We start from the raw sequence: 9,704 nt of genomic DNA, 5'->3' as shown, positions 1-9,704 counted from the left end.
TTCCTCATGCTCTTGTTGAGGTCCATGAGTGTGTCTTTCTCTATGACAATTATAGCTAAATTCCATAGGGATCACCTTTTTCTTGGCCACAACTTCATAGAAGTGGTCTTGATGGACCTTTTAGATGAATCTCTCCATCTCCCATGACTCGGAGGTGGAAGCTTCTACCTTCCCTTTCTTCTTTCTAGAGGTTTCTCCACCCTTAGGTGCCATAAATTGTTATGGAAAAACAAAAAGCAATTCTTTTACCACACCAAACTTAAAATGTTTGCTTGTCCTCGAGCAGAAGAAGAAAGAAAGAAGGGAAAGAAGAAGAGAATGGAGGAGATGGAGGGAGAGAGTGAAAGATGGGGTTGGTGAGGATTCTGTGAGGTCTACAGATCCTGAGGGGTCAAGGATTTGTCATCCCTGCTCCAATTAGGCATGTAAACGCCCTTAGTGCGCAATCCTGGCATTGAACGCCAGACTGCTGCTTGTTTCTGGCGTTAAACGCCAGCTTTTATTCCTTTCTTGGAGTTAAACGCCAAGCTACAACCTATTTCTGGCGTTTAACGCCAGTTTGTTACTTCTTTCTGGCATTTAACGCCAGTCTGGTGCTTCTTTCTGGCGTTTAACGCCCATAATGGTGCCAGACTGGGCGTTAAACGCCTATTTTATTACTCTTACTGGCGTTTAAATGCCAGTAAATTTGTCCTCCAGGGTGTGCTATTTTTAAAGCTATTTTTTATTTTTCTTTAATTTTTGCAGTTGTTTTTGTGACTCCACATGGTCATCAACCTAAGAAAATAAGAAATAACATAGATAAATAAAATTGGGTTGCCTCCTAATAAGCGCTTCTTTAATGTCAATAGCTTGACAGTGAGCTCTCATGGAGCTTCACAGATGTTCAGAGCATTGTTGGGACCTCCCAACACCAAACTTAGAGTTTGAATGTGGGGGTTCAACACCAAACTTAGAGTTTGGTTGTGGCCTCTCAACACTAAACTTAGAGTTTGACTATGGGGGCTTTGTTTGACTCTGCATTGAGAGAAGCTTTGCTTGCTTCCTCTCCATGGTTACAGAGGGAGATCCTTGAGTTTTAAACACAAGGTAGTCCTCATTCAATTGAAGGATCAACTCTCCTTTGTCCACATCGATCACAGCTTTTACTGTGGCTAGGAAGGTTCTTCCAAGGATGATGGATTCATCCTCATCCTTCCCAGTGTCTAGGATTATAAAATCAGCAGGGATGTAAAGCCCTTTGACCTTTACTAGCACGTTCTCTACTTGTCCATAAGCCTTTTTCATGGATTTGTCTGCCATCTCTAATGAGAATTTGGCAGCCTGTACCTCAAAGATTTCCATTTTCTCCATTACAGAGAGTGGCATTGAGTTTATGCCTAACCCCAGGTCACACAGAGCCTTCTCAAAGGTCATGGTGCCTATGGTACAGGGAATTAAGAATTTACCAGGATCCTGTTTCTTTTGAGGCAATGACTGCCTAACTAAGTCATTCAGTTCATTGGTGAGCAAGGGGGGTTCATCCAACCAAGTCTCATTACCAAATAACTTCGCATTCATCTTCATGATTGCTCCAAGGTACTTAGCAACTTGCTCTTCAGCAATATCTTCATCCTCCTCTGAGGAAGAATATTCATCAGAGCTCATGAATGGCAGAAGTAGGTTCAATGGAATTTCTATGGTCTCTAGATGAGATTCAGATTCCTTAGGTTCCTCAATTGAGAGCTCCTTTTTGTCCAGAGGACGTCCCATAAGGTCTTCCTCACTGGGATTCACGTCCTCCTTCTCCTCTCTAGGTTCAGCCACACCAAGTAAGGTTATAGCCTTGCACTCTCTTTTTGGATTCTCTTTTGTATTGCTTGGGAGAGTACTAGGAGGAGTTTCAGTGACTCTTTTACTCAGCTGGCCCACTTGTCCCTCCAAATTTCTAATGGAGGACCTTGTTTCATTCATGAAACTTTGAGTGGCTTTAGATAGATTAGAGACTATGTTTGCTAAGCTAGAGGGGCTCTGCTCAGAATTCTCTGTCTGTTGCTGAGAGGATGATGGAAAAGGCTTACTATTGCTAAACCTGTTTCTTTCACCATTATTAAAGCCTTGTTGAGGCTTTTGTTGATCCTTCCATGAGAAATTTGGATGATTTCTCCATGAGGGATTATAGGTGTTTCCATAGGCTTCACCCATGTAATTCACCTCTGCCATTGTAGGGTTCTCAGGATCATAAGCTTATTCTTCAGAAGATGCTTCTTTAGTACTGTTGGATACATTTTGCAATCCATTCAGACTCTGAGAAATCAAACTGACTTGTTGAGTCAACATTTTATTCTGAGCCAATATGGCATTCAGAGCATCAATTTCAAGAACTCCCTTCCTCTGAGGCGTCTCATTACTCACAAGATTCCTTTCAGAAGTGTACATGAACTAGTTATTTGCAACCATGTCAATGAGTTCCTGAGCTTATACAGGCATTTTCTTCAGGTGAATGGATCCACCTGCAGAATGGTCCAATGACATCTTAGACAATTCAGACAGACCATCATAGAATATATCCGGGATGGTCCATTCTGAAAGCATGTCAGAAGGACATTTTTTGGTCAGTTGCTTGTATCTCTCCCAAGCTTCATAGAGGGATTCACCTTCTTTCTGTCTGAAGGTTTGAACATCCACTCTAAGCTTGCTCAGCTTTTGAGGAGGAAAGAACTTGGCTAAGAAAGCCGTGACCAGCTTATCCCAAGAGTTCAGGCTATCTCTAGGTTGAGAGTCCAACCATGTTCTAGCTCTGTCTCTTACAGCAAAAGGGAAAAGCATAAGCTTATAGACCTTGGGATCAACTCCATTGGTCTTAACAGTATCATAGATCTGTAAGAATTTAGTTAAAAACTTAAAATGATCTTTTGATGGAAATCCATGAAACTTGCAATTCTGTTGCATCAGAGAAACTAATTGAGGCTTTAGCTCAAAATTGTTTACTCGAATGGCAGGGATTAAGATGCTTCTTCCATGAAAGTTGGAATTTGGTGCAGTAAAGTCACCAAGCATCTTCCTTGCACCTCCACCATTGTTATTGGGTTCGGCCATCTCTACTTCTTTTTCGACAATTTCAGTAAAGTCCTCTTTAGAGTGTTGTGTTTTAGCTTCTCTTAGCTTCCTCTTAAGAGTCCTTTCAGGTTCCGGATCAGCTTCAACAAGAATGTTCTTATCCTTGCTCATGCTCATATGAAAAAGAAGAGAACAGAAAAGAAGAGGAATCTTCTATGTCACAGTATAGAGATTTTTTTATGTGAGTAGAAGAAGTTAAGAATGAAGGAAGAAGAAGAAAAATTCGAACATGGAGAGGAAGAGAGGGTTCGAATTATAAGAAGTAGAGAAGAGTGTTAGTAAACGAATAAATAAATAGAAAAAGATGAGAGAGGGGAGAAAATTTGAGTTTTAATTAAGAGAGAAGGAAAATATTTTTGTTTTTATTTTAATTATTAGTTAAAATTCGAAAATTAAGAAAAGAAATAAAATTAAAAGTTAAAACAATTAGTTAAATAAAAACATTTTTGAAAAAGATATGATTGAAAAAGATTTGATTGAAAAAGATATGATTTGAAAAAGATATGATTAAAAAGATATGATTGAAATTTATTTTGAAAAAGATTTGGAAAGTAAATTAAAAAGATTTGATTTTTAAAATTAAAATTGATTACTTGACTAACAAGAAACTAAAAGATATGATTATAGAACTTAAAGATTGAACCTTTCTTAACAAAAAAGTAACAAACTTCAAATTTTTGAATCAATTACATTAGTCGTTAGTAAAGTTTTCGAAAATTTATGAAATAAAATTAAGAAAAAGATTTTGAAAAACAAATTTTAAAGTTTTCGAAAATATAAAGAAAAAATGAAAAAGATTTGATTTTTTGAAAAAGATTTGAAAAGATAAGATTTTTTAAAATGAAATCTTGACTTGACTAACAAGAAAAAACTTATTTTAAAATTTTTTTTGACTAAGTCAACCCAAAGATTTCGAAATTTATGAGAGAAATAAGGGAAAGATATATTTTTGATTTTTTTGAATTTAATGAGGAAAGAGAAAAACCACAAAATGACTCAACACATACAAATTTTGGATTAAAACAAATGATGCATGCAAGAACACTATGAATGTCAAGATGAACACCAAGAACACTTTGAAGATTAAGATGAATATCAAGACTTATTTTTGAAAAATTTTCAAAAAAAGAAAAACATGCAAGACACCAAACTTAGAAATTTTTCATGTTTAGACACTATGAATTCAAAAATGCATATGAAAAATAACAAAAGACACAAAACAAGAAAATATGAAGATCAAACAAGGAGTCTTACCAAGAAAAACTTGAAGATCATGAAGAACACTTGCATGAATTTTTTTTCGAATTTTTTTTTTGAAAATTAAAAAGATGCAATTGACACAAAACTTAAAAATTGACTCAAGACTCAAACAAGAAACACAAAAAAATTTTATTTTTTTGATTTTTTTAATTTTTTTGGATTTTTCGAAAATAAATTTTGGAAAAACGAAAAAGAAGAAAAATTTTTGAAAGATTTTTGAAAACTTTTTGAAAATAAAATAAAGGTTGAAACAAGAAGAAAATTATCTAATCTGAGCAACAAGCTGAACCGTTAGTTGTCCAAACTCGAACAATCTCCGGCAACAGCGCCAAAAACTTGGTGCACGAAAATGTGATCTCAATGGCGCCAACAACTTGGTACGCACAATTGTAATCTCAACTCCTTTTCACAACTTCTCACAACTAACCAGCAAGTGCAATGGGTCGTCCAAGTAATAAACCTTACGTGAGTAAGGGTCGATCCCACGGAGATTGTCGGCTTGAAGCAAGCTATGGTCATCTCGTAAATTTCAGTCAGGCAGATTCAAATGGTTATAGAGTTTTGAAACTTAAAAGATAAATAAACATAAAATAAAGATAGAGATACTTATGTAATTCATTGGTGGAAATTTCAAATAAGCGTATGGAGATGCATTATTCCTTCTGAATCTCTGCTTTCCTACTGCCTTCATTCAATCCTTCATACTTCTTTCCATGGAAAGTTGTATGTTGGGTGTCACCGTTGTCAATGGCTACTTCCTGTCCTCTCAGTGAAATTGGTCCTCACGGTTTCTGTACGGCTAATCAACTGTCGGATTGTTCGTCTCAGATGAAAAATACCATGCACAGATATCGTATGGCTAATCAGCTGTTGGTTCTCGATCATGTAGGAATAGGATTTACTATCCTTTTGCGTCTGTCACTGGTGCGGTATTTTATAACCCACAAACTAACCGGCAAGAGCACCGGGTCGTACCAAGTAATACCTTACGTGAGTAAGGGTCGATCCCACAAGGATTGATGGATTAAGCAACAGTTATTGATTGATTGGCTTAGTTAGGCAAGCAAAAAAGGGTTTTGAGATATTCAAAAGGTTTAAATTCGAAAATATCATAAGGCAAGCATGCAAATAAATAAGTGGAAAATAAAATATTGGAGAAATAGTTAAGGCTTCAGAGTTATCTATTTTTCCGGATTAACTTTTCTTACTAACTATTTTAATCATGTAAGATTTAATTTTTGGCAAAATATATGTGACTAGATCCTAATTCCTTAGACCTTTCTAGTCTCTTCTAAAATTCATTAACTGCCAATTCCTTGGTCAATTAATTCCAATTAGAGGGTGAAGTTCAAATTTCAGTATATATGCCACAAAAATTCTAATTACCCAAAAATAAGAGGATTATATGTCACGTATCCTGTTAAATCCAAATAATTAAAATTTAGGAGAATATTTTCAAGCTATTGTTCAAGTAAAGAGCTTTTCCAAGTTATATAAGAACTCAAATAGAAAGAGGGTCATACTTCCGTTCCACCCAAATTCATAAAATAAAGAGTGAAAATAATTCTTAAATTATAAATCCACACATGAATTAAAATAGAAAAAGAAATAAATCAATACATACAAATAGATAGAGCTCCTAACCTTAACAGCGGAGGTTTAGTTGCTCATGGAATGTGCAATGTAAATTTGTATAGAATTCCCTAATGCAATCCCCTAATGGAACTGTGGAACCCCCTTATTATAACTAATCCTAATTAATTTAAAATCTAATATTTAAAATTAAGATAATATCTTTTCCTATTTTAAACTCAAATTCTAATTTAAATCAGAATTAACTAACTACTCTGCGTCTTGTAACATGGGGACCACTTGGCTTCATTGGATCCGCACCTAACTTGGGTGCTAAAATGGGGCCCAGAAATCACCCCCAGCGGTTTCTGCGTTTTCTGCGCATGGCGCATGTCACGCGTACGCGTCAGTCACGCGTACCCATTGATGGTCTTTTTCGCAAGTCACGCGGACGCGTCGGTCATGCGGACTCATCGGTCACGCGGACGCGTCGCTGAGCAAATCTTCAAATCACGCGTACGCGTCAGTCACGCACACGCGTCGCCATGGAAAGCTCCAAATCACGTGTACGCGTCAGTCACGCGTACGCTTCGCTCCTCGCTGCCATCTCCTTTGATTCTTGTGTTGCAGAAAGTCCATCAAATTCCGCCGAATGCTACCTAAAATAAACAAAATTGCAAAAGACTCAAAGTAGCATCCATATTGGCTAAAAGATAATTAATTCTTTATTAAACTCAACAAATTATATGCAAATTCACTAGAAAAAGATAGAAAAGATGCTCACGCATCACAACACCAAACTTAAACTGTTGCTTGTCCTCAAGCAACCAAAACTAATATAGGCTTAGGATGTGAATTTTCATGAGAATGAGAGTTTGATTAAGCTCATGTCTCTTCTTATAGTGGGGTTTACAACTGTAATCCTGAATAGTTTTGGCATCTCACTCTCCTTTTAAATCAGAAGGATGTCACTGTCCTCTGGAATTACAATCCGGATAATATTATGAATTTTCTGATCTTTTACATTTCAGTTTAATCCTTGAACACAGCAAATTTACTTTAATTTATTTTTCTTTGGTGCTTTGCACCTTGAGCCTAGCCGTGACTTTAAATGTTTTGTCCCAAGAATTACTTGACACAGAAACACCACAAGCACTTAATTGGGGGACTCTCTTTGAGTCTTGATTTTTTCTTTCAGTTACTCCTAGACAGTGGTGCTCAAAGCCTTTGGCATACTCTGTTAAATGCACTTGGTCTCAACTCTAAGTGTTCTGTCTAAAGGATTACTTGACACAATCACACTACAAGTATATGACTAGGGAAACAACTCTTTAAGATTTTAATCATGTCTGACTTCCCTAGTCATTGATGCTCAGAGCCTTGGACCTTGCTTTTATTATTATTTATTTATTATTTTTTTTCTTTTGCTGTTTCTTTTGCTTCAAGGATTAAATTTTTGTTTGCTTAAGAGAAGTCATAATAATTCTCTAAATTCCTATTCCTTGTACATCAAAATCCCTTGATTCAAATTCAAATATGCACTGTTCATATCATGCATTCAAAAATCACAGAAAATACCACTACCTTTAAGTAAATAAAACTACTCTTAAAATTAACTCAATTTCTCATGCAATACATCACTTTTGTATTATTATTTTCTTTTATTATTTTGAATTCAAGCTCAGTAGGTAACACATGAGACATCTTTTCAGAATTAAAGCATTTAAGGGAAAACTAAACTAGACCTAGGATTCTAACTAATAAAGGATCATGCAACAGACAAAGCAAAATAGCAAAAAACCGGAACATAACATAGAAAAAAGAGGGGAGGAATAAAAAATGAAAGGAACTCAACCACCTTAGTTATCCTAGTGGTCGCTTTATTCTTCAGGTTGTGCTCCTCCGTGAAGATGATTCGCCTCCCTTTTGTGCTAGAAAACCTATAAGCGCAGCGTCATCACCAAACTTAAAGGTTTGCTTGTCCTCAAGTAGAGAAGAACTGAAAATAAAATCAAATAGTGAGAAGAAAGAAAAATATAAAGATAAAAGAACAAGAGAGAAATAGGAGTGGGAGAGAGAGAAAGAAAAGTGAAAACTGTGCGGCGAAGGCGACGCGTACGCGTGCAGAACGCGTACACATGGGTCGCGAATTTTCCTAATGACGCGTTAGTATCAGGCACGTGTCCGCATGCCATGGGTTTTGTGTGATTCACGTGAAGCTAGTCGCGCGTCCGTGCGGCTCTCTGTTGATGTGCGGAAAACGATCCGACACAAAACTCGCCGGCAAGTGCACCGGGTCGCATCAAGTAATAATAACTCACGGGAGTGAGGTCGATCCCACAGGGATTGAAGGATTGAGCAATTTTAGTTTAGTGGTTGATTTAGTCAAGCGAATCAAGATTTGGTTGAGAAGTTTTTGATTAACAGAATTTAAATTGCATAGAAAGTAAAGGGAATGGGTAAATTGCATGAAACTAGAGAGAACTGAAATTTAAAGTGCTGAATCTTAAAGAACAAGAAATTAAATGGCAGAAACTTAGAACGCAAGAAATGTAAATTGCAGAATCTTAAATTGCAAGAAATGTAAATGGCTTGAATTATAAAGGGAATTGGGAATTGGATTTGCAGAATTTAAACAAGGAAAAGTAAATTGCAACAAACAGAGAAGTAGAAGATAACATGGATTGAATCGGATCTAAAAACAGAAATGTAAATGAGATTGAAAAGCATTAAACAGAGAATGTAAAATTAGAATTCAGATCTCAGGAGCCAAGAGACTAGATAACCAAGTCTAGATCTCAATGCCTTCCTAGATCCAACAAGAACAATTGCAAAGGAAATATAAATTGTAAAGAAAGTAGATAAAGAGCAATTAACAGAAACGGGAATTCAATTAAGCAGAGAATTAAACAAGATCCCAAGGTGAGGTTGAAACAGAAGTTCTTCAATTCTCCACCCAAGATCCGAAGCAAGAAAAGTAAAGAGTATTCAAGCAAGAACAAGGAAGAAGAGAGATCAATTCTCCTCCCAAATTCCCTTGAATTAAAACAACAATCCAAAAATGTAAAGTGAGCTCTCTACTAAGTGCACTCAATCAAAACCAAAAAAAAAGCTCTCCGAAAAACTTAAATCCTATGCTATTTATACACTTTCTTCAAATGGTCTTCAAGCCTTGAATTGGGCCTTTGCTCTTGATGGAATTGGGTTGATAGAGGCCTTGGTTGATTGCTCTTGGAGTTGGGGTGAAAACCAAAGTGAACCGGGTTTGGAATCATGAAAGCTTGAGTAAAAGTTTGAGTAAAAGTTTGAGGCAAACTTTTACTCAAACTTTTCATATCAGCCACCCCATCCTTGCTGCTACCAACGTTTGGGCCAAAGTTTGGGGTCAAACTTTTGCTCAAATGTTGGCCCCCTCATGCACACTCATGGCGCCAACGTTTGCCAAAAAGTTTGAGGCAAACGTTGGCGCAAACTTTTGCTCTCCAGGGTGTTGATTTGTGATGCCAACATTTGCCAAAAAGTTTGAGGCAAACGTTGGCGCAAACTTTTGCTCTCCAGGGTGTTGATTTGTGATGCCAACATTTGCCAAAAAGTTTGAGGCAAACGTTGGCTCAAGCTTTTCTCCCAAAAGTTTGCGCAAAAGTTTGAGGCAAACTTTTGGTCCAGCTTTTTGCTCCCTGGTTCATTTTCACTTATTCCAAAAGTTTGAGCTAAAGTTTGAGGCAAACTTTTGCTCAAACTTTTTGTTCTCTCTTCCTCCTAGCCATTCCTTC

The 9,704-nt window shown here is 36.7% G+C and overlaps 1 non-coding gene across 1 annotated transcript; it reads left to right on the top strand.

The window, feature by feature from the left end:
• The first annotated feature begins 2,568 nt into the window (after nt 1–2,568).
• LOC130954787 (small nucleolar RNA R71) lies at nt 2,569–2,676 on the top strand. The gene has a single exon (XR_009076420.1). It is a non-coding gene; the product is annotated as a small nucleolar RNA R71 (small nucleolar RNA).
• Nucleotides 2,677–9,704: the final 7,028 nt, after the last annotated feature.

The sequence above is a fragment of the Arachis stenosperma genome, chromosome 1 (genome assembly GCF_014773155.1).
Source record: "Arachis stenosperma cultivar V10309 chromosome 1, arast.V10309.gnm1.PFL2, whole genome shotgun sequence".
Lineage (NCBI taxonomy): Eukaryota > Viridiplantae > Streptophyta > Magnoliopsida > Fabales > Fabaceae > Arachis > Arachis stenosperma.
This window is presented reverse-complemented; position numbering and strand designations above follow the sequence as displayed.